This window comes from Mirounga leonina, unplaced genomic scaffold (assembly GCF_011800145.1).
Source record: "Mirounga leonina isolate KUSES-001 unplaced genomic scaffold, KU_Mleo_1.0 Mir_201, whole genome shotgun sequence".
NCBI classification, from domain to species: domain Eukaryota; kingdom Metazoa; phylum Chordata; class Mammalia; order Carnivora; family Phocidae; genus Mirounga; species Mirounga leonina.
In genome coordinates this window covers 3,779,964-3,800,957 of record NW_023270504.1, presented here as the reverse complement: position 1 = coordinate 3,800,957, position 20,994 = coordinate 3,779,964, and positions in this window count along the sequence as shown.

Genomic DNA, 20,994 nt, shown 5'->3' with positions numbered 1-20,994 from the left:
CTGAGCCACCCAGGCGCCCCTCCAAAGGAATTTCTTAATGAGAGAAACCCTTTTCCTCCCATCTGAGATATGAAATGTGATTAAATTGGTATCTTTGATAGGCCTCCCATTTTACATCTAGGCCTGTACTGTGCCTTGTTCTACCCTTGAGTCTAAGTTTTGATTCTGGGATATGGATTGTAATGAAGAAGGCCTTGAATTAAAAGGGAGCTGGAGATGGTATTGAAATAGGAGGGTCATTTCTCCAATATATGCAAAAGTTTCCTCAGCAAAAGGCTAGATATGGTGCCCACACTTACCCCATCCGATGAAGTTAATAAAAATATGCTCCTCAAGGGGTACCTGGGTGGCTCAGGTGGTTGAGTGACTGCCTTTGGCTCAGGTCATGATCCTGGAGTCCTGGGATCGAGTCCTGCATTGGGTTCCCTGCTCGGCAGGGAGTCTGCTTCTCCCTCTGACCCTCCTCCCTCTCATGCTCTCTGTCTCTCAATCTCTCTCTCTCAAATAAATACATAAAATCTTTAAAAATAAATGCTCCTCAAAATCAGGAACTGTGAGTTTTGTGTTTAACCAGTTTTCCCTAGCACTTGGCATGGTACATGGTACAGCAAGAATCCTCAATAAATATTTATTGATTCTGAAAATTCTTTAAGTCAGAAGGGTTTCCCATTTCTCCAACATATCTGGGCCCTAAGGAGTGATGACTACAAGCGTCTTAGGAAAGGTGTTTCTGTTATTGTGATGTAGCCTGGTTAAAATCATAATATTAATTTATTTATTTTCAGTGTGTACCACCCTGCTCTCTTAATGATATCTTAATGATATCTACTTTTACCTCATCTTCAGGTCACAGTGTCATAGAAAGAGGAATCCAAAAATTTGTTAACTTAATTAAGAGTTGAAAAGATTAAGATGCATATGTGCAAAGCCATTTAATTCTTAAAACCAGTTCTTTTTTGTTTGTTTCTTTGTTTTAAATATTTAATTTATTTATTTGACAGAGAGAGACACAGCGAGAGCAGGAACACAAACAGGGGCAGTGGGAGAAGAAGCAGCAGGCTTCCCGCAGAGCAGGGAGCCTGATGGGGGGCTCAATCCCAGGACCCTGGGATCATGACCTGAGCCAAAGGCAGACGCTTAACGACTGAGCCACCCAGGCACCCCTTAAAACCAGTTCTTTACTTCATACAGACTAGATGGAATTATAGATGGGAATAGGGGGGAGACAGAAGAGCAGGTTGATTGCATGAAGAAGTGAAAGGAAATGGAATGCTGGGAGAAGGAAAGATGGAGAAGAGGGCCCACCATCATGAAGACCACGAAGGATAGGGGAAGTCCACCCCCATCCCATCCAGCCCAAACAAACACATAATCTGAGGGCAATCCATTGTTCAACAGTTGTGGATGTTTATAGTCATTCTAATTTGATGGTGAGGAACTTGGATGTCTTAGGTGGATAAATGAATGTGCAAGGGAAACCTCACCATTGCCAAATAAAGGGTAAGTGAACATCAAGAGTTAGGACTTTGCCAGTGAGTATATGTGTACATGTTGGATTGTTTCCACTTTTTGGTTATAATGAGTAAGACTGCTATGAACATTTGGTATAAGTTTTTGTGGGGATGTTTCCATTTGTCTTCCATTTCTTTTAGGTATATATCTATAGGAATGAAATTATATATCCTAGCAATGAAATTGTTGGGTCCTGTGGTAACTTTGTTTAACCTTTTGAGGAACTGCCAGGCTACTATCCAAAGCAGATGCACCATTTTATATTCTCAACAGCAATGTATCAGAGTTCCCATTTGTCTGCATCTTTCACACTCACCTATCTTTTTTATTATATCCATCACAATGAGCATGAAGTGGTATCTTACTGTGTTTGTGATTTACATTCCCCTGATGGTTAATGACATTCATCATCAATGATATTCATATGCATATTTGCTCCTTATATATTTCTTTGGAGAAATGTATATTCAGATTCTTTGTCCATTTTTAAATGAGCTATTTATTTTTTTATTATTGAGTTGTAAGAGTTTTTTTTTTTTAAGATTTTATTTATTCATTTGACAGAGAGATAGACAGAGCCAGAGAGCACAGGTGGAGGGAATGGCAGAGTGAGAGGGAGAAGCAGGCTCTTCACTGAGCAGGGAACCCAATGCAGGGCTCAATCCCAGGGCCCTGGGATCATGACCTGAGCCGAAGGCAGATGCCTAACGACTGAGCCACCCAGGCGCCCCTAGTTATAAAAGTTTTTTTTATATGTGCTGAATATTAGTCCCTGGATATGATTTGCAAGTGTTTTCTCACATATAAGTCTTTTGAAGGAAAAAAAATGGGGGGGGGGGGAGATCTAATTGGTTTTATTAAGGGATTCATCAACTGGGCAGCATCCCATCTAGCAAGTTGAGGGGAGCTCCCAAAGCACAAAATTTTTAATTTTTATGAAGGCAAAATTTCTTTTGTTGCTTGTACTTTTAGTATCACATCTAAAAATCCATTGCCTAACTCAAGGTCAGGAAGATTTATGCTTAAGTTTACTTCTAAGAATTTTAGCTCTTACAAAGACCAAAGGTCTTTGATCCATTTTCAGTCAAATTTCGTATGAAGGAAATGGAGTACTGAGGGAGGAAGGAGGAAGTAGGAGTCCAAACATGATTCTTTTGCATGTAGATCGAATTGCCGCAGCACCATTTGCTGAAAACACTATTCTTCCCCCATCGAATTGTCTTAGCATTCTTGTAAAAAATCAACTGACTTGTGTTTTTCTTAAACTCCGTATAGTGTTTCTATTTAAATATGCAGTGTTTCCTACCAGAACTTGACTGATACAGTAACTGGTGATACTGGTTTTGAACTGAAGCTAATCCTCAGAGACACAAAATAAGCAAAATAAGATGAAGAAGAACAAAACAAAAGCAAACAAACAAAATCCACCAAGTCCACTAGTCAGAGCTGGACCTTATGAGGCCAGGTGACAGAGAGAATCTTGACCAGAGTCAGTTTCACAGTGGGTCTAATGCCATGATGGAGCCATTCACTACTCTCAGAATTTATGATGGAAAAGGAATATTTAGTAACCGTTCTTTGATTGATAGAGTGAGCGCCATTACAGTAAGAAGGTTCAAGTAGAAGCCTACTAAGATAGTGTTCTCAAAGTTATTCTGCTTCCTTGAGAAAAGTCTAAAGATTTGTATTACCAACATAACACATCAAAGATGCAAAGTGGTGATTTCTACCACAACCCAACTGAATTCTTTGCTGGTGCAAAATCTACATCTGTTTTAGAAAATGACTATTTAATTTTACTGGAAATTTAATCAGAGAGTGATGCCAATTACAGCTGTGATCCTGGGTGTGGTATATTTATGGAGCAAATCAACCTATCCTCAGGAAATTGGTATGAGCTAATGACCTAGTACATAATCCTCCTCTCTCTCTTTCCAATTCCTTTTAGCAAAGATAATCAAAAGCAACTTGCCTTCATGTGTCAGGGATAGGGATAAACATTCACCATCTTACTCCTGGACTATGTCTCTCTTTTTCTCCTCCATATATGTTTTATTTATTTATTTTGTGAGAGACAGCTTGTGAGTGGGAGAAGGAGAGAGAGAATCTCAAGCAAACTCCCTGCTGAACATAAGCCTGATGTGGGGCTCAATCTGATGACCCTGGGATCTCAACCTGAGCAGAAACCGAGAGTCAGATGCTTAACTGACTGAACCACCCAGATGTCACTTCCATACATAGTTTTTATTCTTCTCTATCTTGCTCTTTCCTAGAAGAGTGACCTTTGTGGACACAGTCTTTTTTTTTTTTTAAGATTTTATTTTTTTATTTATTTGCGAGAGAGAGACAGATAGTGACAGAGAGCACAAGCGGGGAGGAGAGGGAGAAGCAGGCTCCTGCTGAGCAGGGAGCCTGACCTGGGGCTTAATCCCAGGACCCTGGGTTCATGACCTGAGCCGAAGGCAGACACTTAACTGAATGAGCTACCCAGGCGCCCCATGGACACAGTCTTGCCAGAGAATGGTAGATAAGCCCCCCACAGTTCAAGACCTGCCTCTTTGGTGGATTTTTAGGGGTCCAGTGGCTTGAGGATATGTTGGGGTTACCCTCTGAAATGAAAGAAATTGCTGCATGTGGTATTGAACCCCGGGGAGAAAGAGGCGTCATGCTTGGAAGACCTTTAAACTGACAACCTACATTCTCTCTGATTTATTGCTCCTTCTCATGTACCAGGTAACCCATAAGCCTTCTATTTTGAGTAAAGCCCAGAGTTGAAAGTTATTGTAGCAAGTCTAAGGTATAGTGCAAGCTTCCCTGTTACTTGTGCAGGTGACAGCAGTCCCAATGATACTGGAAGCATTTTTGGGAGGCAGAGATGCTGCATTCAGCCTCTAGGAAGCCTTAATAGAAGAGTCATATTAAAGACCCCTAGAGTTTTGGAAGATGGCCACACCTTTTTCTTCTGACAACTCTGCTTCATTTGAAAAGTAGCTCTTCACTTCCTCCTAGGACCTGGTAGAGACTGACTCCTTAAATGTGGAACATCCAAGTATTTTAGCTTACCCAAACTGCCAGTCACAAACTAAGTGTTATATGATGATCAAATCAAAGCATTACATGGGTACATTTTATTATTGCTGCAACATTTTATAATGGCAATGTTATATATAAGACTAAGCCCAAGTAGATTCAAGAAGTACAATTAAACTGCACAAGTGGGTGAGTCAGAGCTGCTTGGTAACTACGTATATACTATTTTGCTGCCTTTTTTTCATCTCACATTTAAGGTTTTATATGGAGTATTCTATGCCCAGAAAGCAGAATAGGAAAAAATGCAGGCCTGATTTGTGGATGAGACTCATGATATGCTGACATTAGCCAAAAATGGAAGGCCACTGCACTATAGTCCCACTTAAGGGTAATTCTGAGAGTAGTTGAGAAACCCTCCGTGGGGCAGAAATCTGGATCATATATTTGGTTGTGCTCTTCATAAAAGAGAGGTGACCTGAGATCTGTATCTACACTAATTCATGGCTAATGGGTGATTAGTTACATAGAGACTTGATAGCGTGAGGATTGGAAGACTGACAACAAGTGGACAAGGAGAAAGGTGTGGGATGGATTTCTCAGAATGGACATAGAATGGGAAGATATTATTGTCCCATGTAAGTGCCACCAGAGGGCATCCATTCTGGAGGAAGAGTTCAGTAATCTTGACCCATACCCTGGATATGAGTAACTCTCTTTCCCCAGTCACCCCAGTGTTTGCTTAATGGTCCCATGTACACGTGTTCTTGATGGTAGGAAAAGAAGTTTTGCATGGTGTTATTGATTGAATTGTGCCCCTCCCTGAAAACAAATGTTGAAGCCCAAACCCAATACCTCAGTATATTACTGTATTTATAGATAGGGCCTTCAGAGCAGGGCTACTGTGCAGGGCCTCTAGGTGATACTGCTGTCCCTTTGGACCCAGAAGGCAGGGACACCACCCTGGTGGAACTAGAGGACAGAGAATTAAACCAAGGCAGATTATTCTTGAGCCTTAAAATCTAACAGAATTTACTCTGCTACATTTATGGACTTGCTTAGGACTTGTGTCTCCTTTCTTCTTTCTGATCTCTCCCTTTTGAAATGGGAATTTCTGCCCCATGCCTGTCCCATCATTATCAGAAGTAGATAACTTGTCTGGTTTCACAGCTTCAGACAATAGAGAGGAATTTTTGTCTCAAGATGAATCATACCTTGAGTCTCACCTATACCTGATTTAGATAATATTTAGATAAGATCTGGGATGTGGGGGTGATGCTGAAGTGGGTTAAGAATTTTGAGCTATTGGGATAGTATTTTGCATATGAGAAGATATTAATTTGGGCGATCCAAAGGGCGGAATGTATGGACTGAATGGTATTCCACCAAAATTCATATGTTGAAGCTCTAACCCCCATAACCTCAGAATGTGACTGTATTTGCAGATAGGGCCATTAAAAAGGTAATTAAGTTAAAATGAATCCATAAAGGTGGGCCTTATCCAATCTGACCAGTGTCTTTATAAGAAGGGGAGATCAGGGGCACCTGGGGGACTTAGTCAGCTAGGCATCTGACTCTTGGTTTCAGCTCAGGTTGTGATCTCATGGCTCGTGAGATCGAACCCCATGTCGGTGGGGGATGGGGAAAGGGAGGGCCCATGCTCAGCAGGGAGTCTGCTTGAAGATTCTTTCCCTCTGTCCTTCCCTCCACTCGTGCACACTCTTTTTCTCAAATAAATTAATAAATCTTAAAAAAAAACCACAAAAAACAAAGGGCAGATTAGGGAGATATTAGGGATGAGTGCACACAAAGAGGCCCTGTGAGGACACAATGAGAAGGCAGCCATCTGCAAGCTAAGGAGAACCCTCAGGAGAAACCAAATTTGCCAACACCTTGATCTTAGACATTTAGCCTCTAGAACTGTGCAAAAATATTTCTGTTATTTAAGCCACCCAATCTGTGGTATTTTGTTATGGCAGCTCTAGCAAACTAATACACATAGATTTAACAACGTCACCTTCTCCTCACCATATTGAGGTTGTGGCTACTGCTACTAACAAAAGTAAAGGCCAATAATGAGGCTGAATATGGCATCATTCCCTGGGAATTCAGGCAACCCTGTGGTGGATTGATTACACCGAATCCCTTCCATCATGGAGATGGAGCAACATGTCATCATAGGGATAGATACACATTTCAGGTCTAGTCTTACCTGCCCCGACAAAACTACTTCTGCCAGTTTGTGTGTATGGTATCCACACACAGACTCAAACCAGAACAATAACTTTACAGCAAAAAAACTGACAAAGTGCTCATGCCCATAATATTCACCTGTCTTAACATGTGTCCCATCACCCAGAACTGCTGAAGTTGCCTGCCAGGAGAGGATGCCTTGTGACGTTGGCACACCATCCTACAGTATGCAGTCTATGCCTTAAGCCAGTAACTAATAAATGTTTCTGAAAAGGAAAGCGTTAACACCAGGCCTGTGACTCATTTCCTCCCTACCAAGGACATGGGAGGAAATGGTTGACATTAACCATCCTGCCTTATAAACCTGCTAATGGCATTTGCTAGTGGAAATACATAGGGAATTCATTACCTAAAAATGCCTTTTTAACAGGCTATATCTTGTCTGTCTTGATATCTTATTGTGAATAAATCTGGAATTTATGGATTGGTGTACATGACTGACTAGGTAATGAGAATTAGTCATGGCAAACCTTTCTATCTACCAAATGACTTTTCCTGATAATACACTGTTAAGTGTTTATCTATTACTCCAAAACCAAAATGCATCCTAGGGTGGGAGAAAGGGGAAATTAGGAAGATGTACCCTTCTAGGAATAAATGCTACATTTGTGTCTATATTCTGTATATGTATCAATTAAATCATTGGCAAGGCTTGGTGTTGGTAAGGTCTATGATTCATGTGAGTCTGTTTTGACAATCTAATTATTTGTGGCAATTCAGGTCCATCTCTACTACAACTGTGACATATAAATCTGGGAGCCAATGGGATAAAGCAGGAGTAACCTTTTTCACTATTATGCATAAACACCCAATAGCTGAGGTAAGATTATGGAATGGGTGGTAGAAGAAGATATAATTATCAACATAACTTTATAACTAAATATAGCAGTTGAGAAATTAGTAAACACATTTTCTGTTAATGACTTTCCTTCCTTCTTTGTTTTCTCCAAACAACTTATATAAAGAGCTCTGGAAATTGCTCCTGTTTTTGGTTTCAGGTTGAAAGTATGACTGAAGTAACATCATCCCATGATAATATGATGATTGATGGGATTTTGTGTCTCTTGGTTTTTGGGGGTTTCTTAAAAGATTTTTAAATTTATTTTAGAGAGAAAGAGTGGGAGGAGGGCCAGAGGGAGAGGGAGAGAGAGAATCTCAAGCAGACTCCCCACTGAGTGTAGAGCCCATCATGGGGCTCAATCTCATGACCCTGAGCATATGATGTGAGCTGAAATCAAGAGCTGGACACTTTACTGACTGAGCCACCCAAGTGCCCCATGTGTCTCTTGTTTTGAGGAACAAATTTCTCATTTTGTCCAAAGACAGAATGCATGGTGAGGAGTAAAAAGGGTGGTCCTGTGTGGTTTCTATTTGCCATGGGTTAAGTCCCTGTCCCTTTTCCACCCTGTTGTGTGTCCATGGGATTGGATCATTATGGATTGCATCAACAGGTTTCCTTGTCCTTGGTTTCTGTATTAGTCTTCTATTGCTGCTATAAAAAATTACCACAAACTTAGTGAATTAAAACAACACACATTTGTTATCTTACACTTCTAGAAATCAGAAGTCTGAAATGAATTTCACTGGGCTAACATCAAGGTGTTGCATGGCTGCATTCCTTCTGGAGGCTCTAAAGGAGAATCTGTTTCTTTGCCTTTTCCAGCTTCTAAAGTCCATCTGCATTCCTTTGTTTATGGCCCCCTCCTCCATCTTCATAGTCAGCAACACCACATCTTCAAAGCACCCTCTCTGATTCTTCTTTCACTTTTTTTTTTAAGATTTTTTTTTTTTTAATTTGAGAGAGAGAGAGCATGATCGGGGGAGGGCCAGAGGGAGAGGTAGAAGTAGACTCCCCACTGAGCAAGGAACCTGATGCGGGGCTCAATCCCAGGACCCCAGGATCATGACCTGAGCCGAAGGCAGATGCCTAACCAACTGAGCCACCCAGGCGTCTCACTTCTTTCACTTTCACTTCTCCATCTTTCTCTCACAGGACCTTTACAGTTCTATTGGGCCCACCTAGGTGGGTATTCCCATCTCAAGATTCTTTATCACATCTGTAAAGTCTCTTGTCATGTTAAGTGAAATATTCACAAGTTCCAGGGATTAGAACATGGATTTGGAGAGTCATTATTCTGTCTAACATAGTTTCCATTTGGATTCCGCCCTTGGGGGTGGGGTGATGGTGGTAACAAGATTAGCAAGCATGAAGAAAGTAAGTTTGAAATATTTATTTTCTGCCTCCCTCCCCAGATAGGGCTGCATCCCTATCAGGTTGCCCTCTTTTCCAGCTTGAGGTACTTTCTTTGGGTTCTAATAACTACTCCCCTCCTTGGCTTTTTGGGCCCAAGGGTGGTGACTATTCCATGCTCTTTCTAGTCCTGAGAAACTTCATCATCTTTTCTCAGTTTCTCACCATTATGAAGAGTGCTTTTGATTCCTCAATTACTCTATTGTTTTGGAAGGACCTTGACTGAGAACAACAGGGCAATGCTGAAACAACTATCTAGTGAAAATTATGGTGATGATGATGATGTTGATTTAGATTAAAAAAACTTTCTCTCCCTGTACATAATCTTTAGTCTAGGTTCTCTATGTCTTCCTATAAAATATCTGTTTGGCTTCTTACCACATTCTATAGTCAACTCTACTAACTGTTCAAAAGTCATCTTGTATTTAAATATTTCAATCATTCCACTGTCTCTTTTAAAAATGTGGATGTCACTTTCTTCTTCAGTAATATGAAATGATTCTCTACCACTTCTAAAACTTCCTCTGATTATTCCCTATATCCTTCCTACTGCCAGTTTTTTGAAAGCATTTATAATGAGTAGGTTTCCCTCCCAGTGCCTCATCTGCCATAAGCAGTACTCTTTTCCCTTCTAGCTAACCCCATCCTTGCAGTCTTCTTTCCTATTAAGATCCAAAGATAGATAGTTATCATTGCTCTATAGGGAGCTTATTTTAACAGGAGATGAACACATGAACTGAAACTGGGGGTTTTGTGGAGAATTACAGACAAACTTAAAAGATATAAAAATTTTCACCTGTTTGGAAGAGGTGAGGCAAGGGTATAGAGAAATAGGCACTATCCCACATAGATGATGGAAGTATAAATTTTATAACTTCTGTAGGGAACAAATTGGCAATAGCTGCTGAAATTGAAAATGTACCTGTCCTTTGATCCAGAAGTTCTACTTCTAAGAATTTACCCTACTGATCTGTTCCCAATTGTGCAAGTTGATCTGTCAACAAAGATCTTTATTGCAGTATTATTTATAAAAGCAAAAAGAATGGAAGCAATCTAAATATTCACTAGGAGGCTGGGCAATAAGATGATGTAAATTATGACCTATACACAATGGAATGCTATGCAGCTGTTAAAAAGAGTTAGGACCCATTGTATGTATTCATTTGGATGTATCTTATATATGATGTGGTTATGAATCAGAAAAGCTATGGGTGGGGCACCTGGGTGGCTCAGTTGGTTAAGCAACTGCCTTCGGCTCAGGTCATGATCCTGGAGTCCCGGGATCGAGTCCCACATCGGGCTCCCTGCTCAGCGGGGAGTCTGCTTCTCCCTCTGATCCTCCCCCTCTCATGCTCTCTGTCTCCCATTCTCTCTCAGATAAATAAATAAAATCTTTAAAAAAAAAAAAAGAAAAGCTATGGGTGATATCCAAAATTCACATATTGGGATAACAAAAAGGATTAGACTTGTCAAATTAAACTCATCAAACAATAAACTTACCTAATATCATTTCAAGGATATAAGTAATCATGAAGCACGGGTAAAGTAGGGACAGATCTGGGATCACCAATACAGCTCTGGCCAAGATTAACGTGAGGTTTCTAAGCAATGTGTGTGGGTCACATGAAAAAAAAAAAAAATTTAGTCACAAAACATCCCTTTTATACTAGGGAGTTGCATAGTTTACATAACATTTTACAGGAAGTTTTTTTCTATAAATTCATAGATACCAGGTTTGGTTACCATAGCAGTCCTGAACAACTAGATACATTCTGCTAAAAGCAATCCATACATAAGGATTCTTTGGCTAGCACGTACCATTAGCTTCTTTGCCAGAACATTCATTAGAATGTTCACAAGAAAATTAGATCAGATCTCCTCCCTTCTTTCTTTCCCAGAAGTGCTTCCCAGTAACAAAAAAGAATTAATTGCTAACCTGCTACACAACAGCCTTTCTTTTCCCATATATCATTTAAATATGAATAAAAATTGGGTAGTTCTGAGAAAAAAAATGATGCTGGCTTACATTAAACTTAATGGTCTTTAAAATTCAACCTAAAAGACATTTATATGTCTTAAGATACAATAAAATTTAAGGGTCTTTAAAATTAGAAGGAAATACATTGAACATAAATTTTAAAATATACATGGATAGAGTTCTAATGCAATCCAAATTTTAAAGAACTATAAACTATTCTGCATATACAGAAAGTCTGTTCCTTCACCCTCCAAAGTACGTTCATCAAACAGCTTTTCTTTCAGTATATTTATAGACATCTTATGAAATGTTACTTTCCCCCCAATATACCCTTGATAAAAGGAGCATGTTTGTTTGTTTGTTTCTTTCTTCCTTCCTTTCTTTTTTTTAGAGAGAGACCATGTGCAAGGTGGGGGGGAGGGGCAGAGGGCAGGGGAGAGAGATCTCAAGCAGGCTCCATGCTTCCATGATCTTGAGACCACCACCCGAACCAAAATCAAGAGTTGGATGCCCAAGTAGCTGAGCCACCCAGGCTCCAAAAGGAGCATGTTTCAATATTAATTGGAACCATACAAAATTCCTGATACTTGATAGTGTTGACCTTCAAGAACAATAGTCTCATACAATTAGACCAAATACTATATGGACACTACACTGTTTCATCTCTAAATGTAACTTGGACAAATATATAAAGAACCAAATAGAAAATATCATAATAATACAATAAAGCAAGAGTGTGAAGAAGAAAAAGCCCTGGTTCAAGTTAGGAGACCTCGACTCTAGTTTCTCCTTCACCACCTACTAATTTAAATCTGTATTTGTTTCTCCTAATTTCAATTCCCTTGCCCCTCAAATGAGACTCTAAATATAGACAATAAACCACAATGAGATACCACTTCACACCCACTAGGATAGATATTACCACACAAAACAGAAAATAACAAGTATTGGCAAGGATGGAGAGAAATTGAAATCCTTGTGCATTGCTGGTGGGAATATAAAATGATTTAATGCTGTGGAAACAGTTTAGTGGTTCTCAAAGAGTTAAACATAGAATTGCCATATGATCCAGCAATTCCACTCCTAGGTACACAACCAAGAGAATTGAAAGCAATTACTCAAAAAGATACTTGTGTACCAATGTTCATGGAAGCATTGTTCACATTAGCTAAGAGGTGAAAATAACCTGAGTTTCCATCAATAAATGAACAGATAAAATGTGATGTATACCCAGGAATATTATTTGGTCTTAAAAAAGTATGTAATTCTGATCCATGCTACCATGCAGATAAACCTTGAAAACATTATGCAAAGTGAAATAAACCAGACACAGAAAGACAAATATGTCTGATTCCACTTATATGAGGAACCTACAATAGGCAAATTCATAGAGATAGAAAGTAGAATAGAGGTTACCAAGAGCTGGGGAAGGGAAGAAAGAGGAACTATTGTTTAATGGTTACAGTTTCTGTTTGTGATGATGAAAAAGTTCTGGAGATGGATAGGGTAATGGTTGTACAGCACTGAGAATGCACTTGATGCCACTGAATTTTGCACTTAAAAAATACCTAAAATGATAAACTTTGTGTTACGTGTTTTTATCACAATAAAAAATGTAGATGATCAATCATTATAGTGCTATTATTTTAACAAATACATATTATAAGTTTTTCTTTCATTTTATGATAGAAACAGTAGATAATTAAAATCAAAAAATAATTTCAAATATTGCTTGTTGTCATTAAATTCACCAAAAAAGAAAAAACCCACAAACTTTTTAAAATGAGTAATAAAGTGTACTCCATAACATGTATTTAGTTTTTTCTTATTTTTAAATTTTATACACATGAACATATATATGCAATAAAAAAATTTAAAATATATATGTAATTAATTGTGGAAATGACATATATAATGAGGAAAAAGACAAGTTATGTGACAAGAAATGACAAAAAGTAACTTTTGAGGAAGACTGCAAATTATCTTAAGCAATTTAGAAAATACACAATTTCCTGAGCTTTAATAGCACTAACAGGGAGCATTTTGAAGAAGGATGTGGTTAGAGGATGTCTATTGGTTTCTCAAAAAAACATGTAACTCCAAAACAGCTAATATTAAAAGATAGGTAGCAGCTATCTTGTAATTCTTCATATTATTGCCTCATAGATGACTTGAAATAGTTCAAAAGGAAGAAATTCCAAATTTCTAAGTGTGTTTGACAAGTGATGAGTGTTTTTTTTAAGATTTTTTATTTTTAAATTTATTTTAAAGAGAGAGAGCAGGATGGAGGGGCAAAGGGAGAAGGAGAGAGATAATCTTGAGCAGACTCCCTGCTGAGCATGGAGCCCAGCATGGGGCTCGATCCCATGACCCTGAGATTATGACCTGAGCAAAATTCAGGATCAGATGCTTAACTAACTGGACCACCCAGGCACCCTACAAGTGTTTTATATAAAGTGACACTGAAGAGTATTATGTGAATGTATGACCCAGTGGTAAGAAGCTTCATTTTGGCTATAAACTACTGAAAGGGGAAATTCTTTGCTCAACAAACCTTATTTGAGTGCTTACATAGCATAGGCTCTAGGATTCAACAAACACTGCGTTCTTCTCTTGATGTTACCACTTGAAGCTGTGTGACTTGAGAAAAGTTATTTAATTTTTTGGTGTCTCAGTTTTCTTGTCTGCAAAATAGGGGTTAATAATGGTGTTGTTGGGATAATTAAATAAGATAATGTATGTAAGATTTTTAGTACTGTGGCCAGCACATGGTGACCCTTCAATAAATGCTATCTACTAGTATTACAAGCAATTCACCAAATAGTGGGCTAAAAATTATGTATGTGGCATGAGTTGGTGTTTGAGCCTATGCTCCACTCACTCTAGGGTTCAAGCAAATGTCATATGGCAGTTGGGCTAGTGGCCAGGTGTAAGGAGAAGACAGGAACCTCCTGAAATCTCTAAAGGAAGAGAAAATTAAGAAGGACAGGTTTCTTTCAAGGAAAAGGTACTAGAGTAAGAAGGGAGGGTAACAATGCTTGATACTCAGAATATTCTACTGGCCACAGCCTCTGACTATAATGCAATTAAATTAAAAATTAACAAAATGATAACATACATTTTATTTGTTAATGCAACCAAGCAGAAATCATTATAGAAATTAAGAAATCCTAAACTGAATGATAATGAAAACACCAAGTATCAATACTTCTGGAATGCATCTGAAGCAGCATATACAGAAAATTTTTTAGTTTTAAATGTTTATATTAGGAAATAAGAAAGTCTGGAAATTAATAAGCTTAAGAGGTAAACAAAAAACAACTGAATAAACAAAATAAGAAAGTTAAAAAAGAAAGAGCAGAAAATAAGAAACTGGAAAGCAAAGAAGAAGGAGCTACAGAGCCGAAAGTTGGTTACTGAAAAGACTAATAAAACAAACTGCTGTTGGGGCGCCTGGGTGGCTCAGTCTTTAAGCATCTGCCTTCGGCTCAGGTCATGATGCCAGGACCCTGGGATCGAGCCCCACATCGAGCCCTGCATCAGGCTCCCTGCTCAGCAGGAAGCCTGCTTCTCCCTCTCCCACTCCCCCTGCTTGTGTTCCCTCTCTCACCATGTCTCTCTCTGTCAAATAAATAAATAATAATAAAATCTTTATAAAAAAACTGTTGAGATTTAAAAAAAAGAGGAAGTCCGCATATAATTATATTAGGATCAGAAAAAAGGGAAATGTAATAGCAGATTCAGCAAATATTTTAATAATGCATGAACAGTAATTATACAAATAAATTTATGTCAATACATTTGAAACTTTAGATCAAAATTCAAATTTTTTGGAAAAATGTAACTTAGCAAGACTTACTCAAGAAGAAATAAAAAGCCTAAGTAGTTCTGTCACCAGTAAAGTACTTCCAAACATGAATTTGAAATATTCTCAAGAAAAAAAATTGGACCCTTAAGGTTTTAGGTGTGAGTTATATTAAACCTTTAAGGAAGAGATCATTGTAATACAAACTCTTCCAAATAACAGAAAAAGAGGGAAAGCTCCCTGTGGTAAATCTGTCAAATGGACATTTAAAATAATTTACCCCCTAGGGGAAAAAAAAAAAAAAGTGAGGCGCCTGGCTGGTTGGCTCAGTGGAGCATGGAACTCTTAGTCTTAGGGAATGAATTTGAGCCCCACATTGGGAATAGAGCCTATTTAAAAATACACACATACATAAGTACATACCTAAGTAAGCAAATTAAGCAAACAAGTAAATAAATAAAATCTTTCTCCCCTTTTTCAAGAGGAAGAAGGCATCTGGCGGCTTAGCAGAGACTATGTTTCTCCCTCTTTTGTAGTTAGATGTGGTTATTTGAATAAGTTCCCCCCAACCGAAGAGCAGGAAGTAGAAATGCAATGTCCTTCCCTTAACAGATCATGTGAGACCACTCCACTTTATTCTTACCTTTTCCTCCTAGTGGAAATATGACTACAGCTGCAACATCACTTCAACCAAAAAATGATACAAAGTCCTAGGAAATGGCTTAGACTCAAATTGGAAGAAACCTGTATTCCTGAATGACTATAAGGACTTAGAGCTACCTGGCAAGTTGGAACATCCATCCTTGACTTTTATATATTAAATGGAAAACTGTATTAATATGAGAAACTTCTGTGCACTGAGTCACTTAAAAAAAAAAAGACAAGCCATATAACTGAAAGAAGATACATGCTACACATGTAACCTGTAAAAGATTGTATTCAAAACATATTAAAATGTCTAACAAATCATTAAAAAAAGACAATTTTTAAAAATGTATCCTATATTTATACTGATGAGGTTTAGGACATGCTATCCCAAAATATGGCAATTTGGCATACTGAATATTTTAAGCTGAAGGAGTTTGAAAAACAGCAGAAGGAAGAAAGGCACTCTGACCTCCTCCTTCCCTTACCCTTTTTTCCTGGAAACAGGTCATAAAGTTCTCATATGAGAGGTGCCCTCCCTACACCCAGAGGAAAGGAGCATACTTTTCTCCAAACGCAAAGGGACACCAAGAAGAATGCTAACAAATAGGGCTTGCTAAGTGTCCCCCAGTTTATTGCGGTTACCTTATACTCCTTAACCTATCATATTCTTCCACAACATATCATATTCTTCCACAGCATATCATGTTCCTCCATTATCCAGTCTTCAGTCAAACCTAGCATGAAAGTACTCATTTATTTCTGCTCTAATTTTTATTTTTCCCCTCTTCTGCTGCCTTTGGGCTTCATTTGTTCTTCTTGTTATAGCTTCTTTAGGTGTAAGATTAGGTTTTTTTTTTTTTTTTTTTTAAGATTTTATTTATTTATTTGACAGAGAGAGAGATAGCGAGAGCAGGAGCACAAGCAGGGGGAGTGGGAGAGGGAGAAGCAGGCTTCCTGCTGAGCAGGGAGCCTGATGTGGGACTCAATCCCAGGACCCTGGGATCATGACCTGAGCCGAAGGCAGACGCTTAACGACTGAGCCACCCACACGCCCAGATTGGTTGTTTTTTTGAGATTGTTTTTGCCTCTTAAGGAAGGCCTGTATTGCTATATATTTCCCTCTTATGAGCACTTTTGCTGCATCCCAAAGATTTTGGACCATTGTTTTCATTTTCATTTGTTTCCATGTATTTTTTAATTTCTTCCTTAATTTCCATGTATTTTTAAATTTCTTCCTTAATTTCCTGGTAATCCATTCATTCTTTAGTTAGGACATTCTTTAACCTCCATGTATTTGTGGTCTTTCCAAATTTTTTCTTGTGGTTGACTTCAAGTTTCATAGTGTTGTGTGTCAACGTCTAGTGCGTTGGGGTCCCTGGGTAAGGGTCTACAAAATCACCAGGACACAGGGGATGCAGAGCAAAGGCAGCACTTGCAACTGCATACTGCCATTTATTACTCACATAGCTATATACTCGCAGTGATCAGATAAACATAACAATGTATACTTAAAGTATCAAGCCAACATCCGTGAAGTGAAATATACACGAAATTCAATAAGAACAAAATACATCCTGTTTATGCTTGCAGAATAAAGAATTCTCTTAGCCATCCTTCCTTTGGAGACAACATGTTCTTTGTCTTTAGAAAGAACACTTCTGTTTAGAAAGATACACTTTAAGCTAGGCAAGAGCCACTTCCTGCTGATCCAGGCGTTTAGAACTTGCAACATGAGATAAGGGGAAGAGAACATTTTCTCCTCCTGGCCCAGGCCTGCCTGGCCATCCTTAACCTCAGTGCAGTCCTCAAATGATCTGGGCCTGCAAGGGGCCTACAAGCCTATACCATCTCAGTTGTGGTCTGAAAATATGTGTGGTATGATCTCAATCTTTTTGTACTTGTAGAGGCCTGATTTGTGGCCCAGTATGTGATCTATTCTGGAGAATGTCCCATGTGCACTGGAGAATGTCCCATGTGCACTTTAATGTATTCTGTTGCTTTAGGATGAAATGTTCTGAATATATCTCTTAGTCCATCTGGTCCAGTGTGTCATTCAAACCCATTGTTTGCTTATTGATTTTCTGCTTAGATGATCTGTCCATTGCTATAAGTGGGGTGTTGAAGTCCCCTACTATTATTGTACTGTTATCAATGAGTTTCTTCATGTTTGTTATTAATTGATTTATATATTTGACTACTCCCAAGTTGGGGGCATAAATATTTACAGTTGAGGAGTGCCTGGGTGGCTCAGTTGGTTAAGCATCTGACTCTTGGCTTTAGCTCAGGTCATGGTCTCAAGGTTGTGAAATCAAGCCCTGTGTCTCGCTCCATGCTTAGCAGGGAGTCTGTTTGAGGTTCTCTCCCTCTGCCCCTTTCTCCACTTGCATGCACTTTCTCTCTAGCATAAATAAAAAATAAAAAATATATAAAATATTTTACAAAATATTTGCAGTTGTTAGATCTTCTTCTTGGATAGTCCCCTTTATTATGACATACTGCCCTTCATCTCTTGTTACAGTCTTTGGTTTAAAATCTAGTTTGTCTGAGAGTATGGCTATCACTGTGACTGATATGGCTACTCCAGCTTTCTTTTGATGTCCTTTAGCATGATAAATGGTTCTCCATTCCCTCACTTTCAGTCTGAAGGTGACTTCAGGTCTAAAATGAGTCTCTTGTAGACAGCATATAGATGGATTTTGAATTTTTTTTATCCATTCTGATGCCGTATGTGTTTTGATTAGAGCATTTAGTCCATTTATGTTCAGAGTGATTATTGTTAGATATGAATTTAGTGCCCTTGTATTACCTGTAAAGTGGTTGTTTCTGGAGATTTTCTCTGTTCCTCTCTAGTCTTTGATGCTTTGGGTCTTTCTTTCCCACTCAGTGAGTCCCCTTTAATATTTCTTGCAGGGCTGGTCTAGTGGTCATGAACTCCTTTAGTTTTTATTTGTCTAGGAAACTCTTTTTCTCTCCTTCTATTCTGAATGACAGGCTTGCTGGATAATGTATTCTTGGCTGCACATTTTTCCCATTCAGCACTTTGAATATATCATGGCACTCTCTTCTGGCCTGCCAAATTTCTGTGGATAAGTCTGCTACCAACCTTATTTGTCTACCCTTATAAATTTGGGATTTCTTTTCCCTTGTTGCTCTCAGGATTTTCCTTATCTCTGTATTTCATAAATTTTAATAAGATATGTCTTGGTGTTGGCCAGCTTTTGTTGTAGTTGATGGGAGTTCTCTGTGCCTCCTGGATTTGGAGTCTGTTTCCTTCCCCAGATTAAGAAACTTTTCAGCTGTAATTTGCTCAACAAAACTTCTGCCCCTTTTTCTCCCTCTTCTTCTGGGACTCCTATAATATGAATGCTATTATGCTTTATGGAGTCACTGAGTTCCCTAAGTCTACTCTCATGATCCAATATTTTTCTTTCTCTCTTCTTTTCAGCATCATTATTTTTTATAATTTTATCTTCTATATCACTTATTCATTCCTCTGCTTCTTCCATCCTTCTGGTCATTACATCCAGGTGGTTTCACATCTCAGTTATAGAATTTTTTATTTCAGCCTGACTAGTTTTTAGGTCTTTTATCTTTGTAGTAAGGGACTCCCTGGTGTCTTCTATGTTTTTCTCAAGTCCAGCTGGTATCCTAATAATTGTTGTTTTAAATTCTGGTTCAGGCATATTACTTATATCTGTTTCAATTAGATCCCTGGCCATGATCTTTTCTTGTTCCTTCTTTTGGTATGAATTCCTCCATCTTGGCATTTTTGTTTAGGTCTCTGTCTTCTTCTCTGTGTTAGGAAAGCCTATTATGTGTCCTGGTCCTGAGATTTATTAAGAAGAGGTCACATACTGTCCAGTGCCTATTGCTTCAGGAAGTGTTTCTGGTGTATGCTGTGTGCACTCTGCTCTTTCCCTCAGTAAGTCCTATGCAGAGTTTCTCCTTACCTGCAGTGGATAGTGTTTTTTCCTCGCCCAATGTGTGGCAAGTTTTAATTAGTTTCTCTTTGGTCTGCTTGTTAAAATAAGCCTGATCCTATTTCCACTAGAGCTGAACCTTTGCAGCACTCTATGGTCAGTGGACTTGGTGTTGGGGGAGATTATGCTGGTCTTCTGGGAAGGGACCTGCTGCTGCTCTGGCTCTCAGGCACACTTGCTCTAGTAAAGAAGCCCCTGCAGAGTGCAGGGGGTGGGGCTTGTTATAAGCACCTCAAGCCTTCACTATGGACACTGCTGTTCAGTGGGGAATAAAAATGGCATCAACCCACCTCTCATAGGGAATTCTCACCCACCAATGTCCAGGAAGCCCTCAGAGAGGAGCGAACAATCCCCTGTCATGTGTCCCAGGCATCCTTCAAATCCCTGCCTTCTCCCTGTCTGTGTCCAGGCCATCTGCAGTGGTGTAGTGGTGTAGTGCTCCTGTGTTTTCTCTCAGGCACACCAGCTGAGTTTCAAAACACCACATTTTAAGGACCCAGCACAGCATGAACCTGAGCTGATCCTCTGGGGGGTCGGGGGGGGGGGTGACTCACCATGCTGTGGCTGGTGCTGGTGTGTCCCAGAAGGGCAGTCACACAAGCATGCAGGGGCTTAGAGTTTAGAGTATAGTGCAGCAACAAGCCAGTGTCCAGGTTAGCTGCCCTCAGCAGGTGTCTCTGCCCCTATGCTAATGAATGGGGCAGCACAGTGGTGCCCACCAGCTCTTTTGTCCCCTGAGAGGCTGGGCTACCTCCCAGATGCACTCCAAGAAGGGGAACTATCTCTCCCAGTGTGACCTCGGGGGATCTTCAGACCATGCTGTCTGTTTCCAGGCCTCTGCTCTCCTTCTCCATAGGAGCACCACTACGCCCGCCAGCCTCCATACCTGCCACGGGGTGTGCTTCTAAAACTTTCATCTTTGAGCTCCACTACTTGTAAAAACTCACAGTAAACAGACCTTTTTGTTTTCCTAGTCAATGGTTTGGGGGAAGTGTTTTTCTTGTGCAATCCCCTGTGCACTGCTCTCTTTCTCTCTCCCTTTCCTCTCCCTATGATCAGAGCTCCCTCCCCTCCAGAGTACCCATGATTCTTCTCCTCCAAATCATGTCTCTGCATCTCCCACCTTCCACAGTGTGGTCTCTTTTCTCCCTCTAGTTGTGCAGTTTGTTGTCTCAGTCCTCAGATCAATTTCTTGGGTGTTCAGAATGATTTGATATTTATCTAGCTGTGTTTGAAGGATGAGGCAACCTTAGGGTTCCCCTACTATTCTACCATCTTAACTCCTCCACCATTTTAATATCTAAACTAAGGACCAGACCATAGAATGGATGACCTTCCAAGATAGCATGAAAAGCCTGTGGACAGGCCAGTTTGCCCTTGAAGGGTGGCAGAATATAGCACCCTAAAATATGCCTTTTTGGCATATTATTATTTTGAGTATTATTATTTTGAGCTAAAGTTACTTGAAAAATAGCAAATGTAGGATAAGACTTTCTTTAAATTCCCTTTATCTATCTATAGACAAATCCTCCAAAAGGAA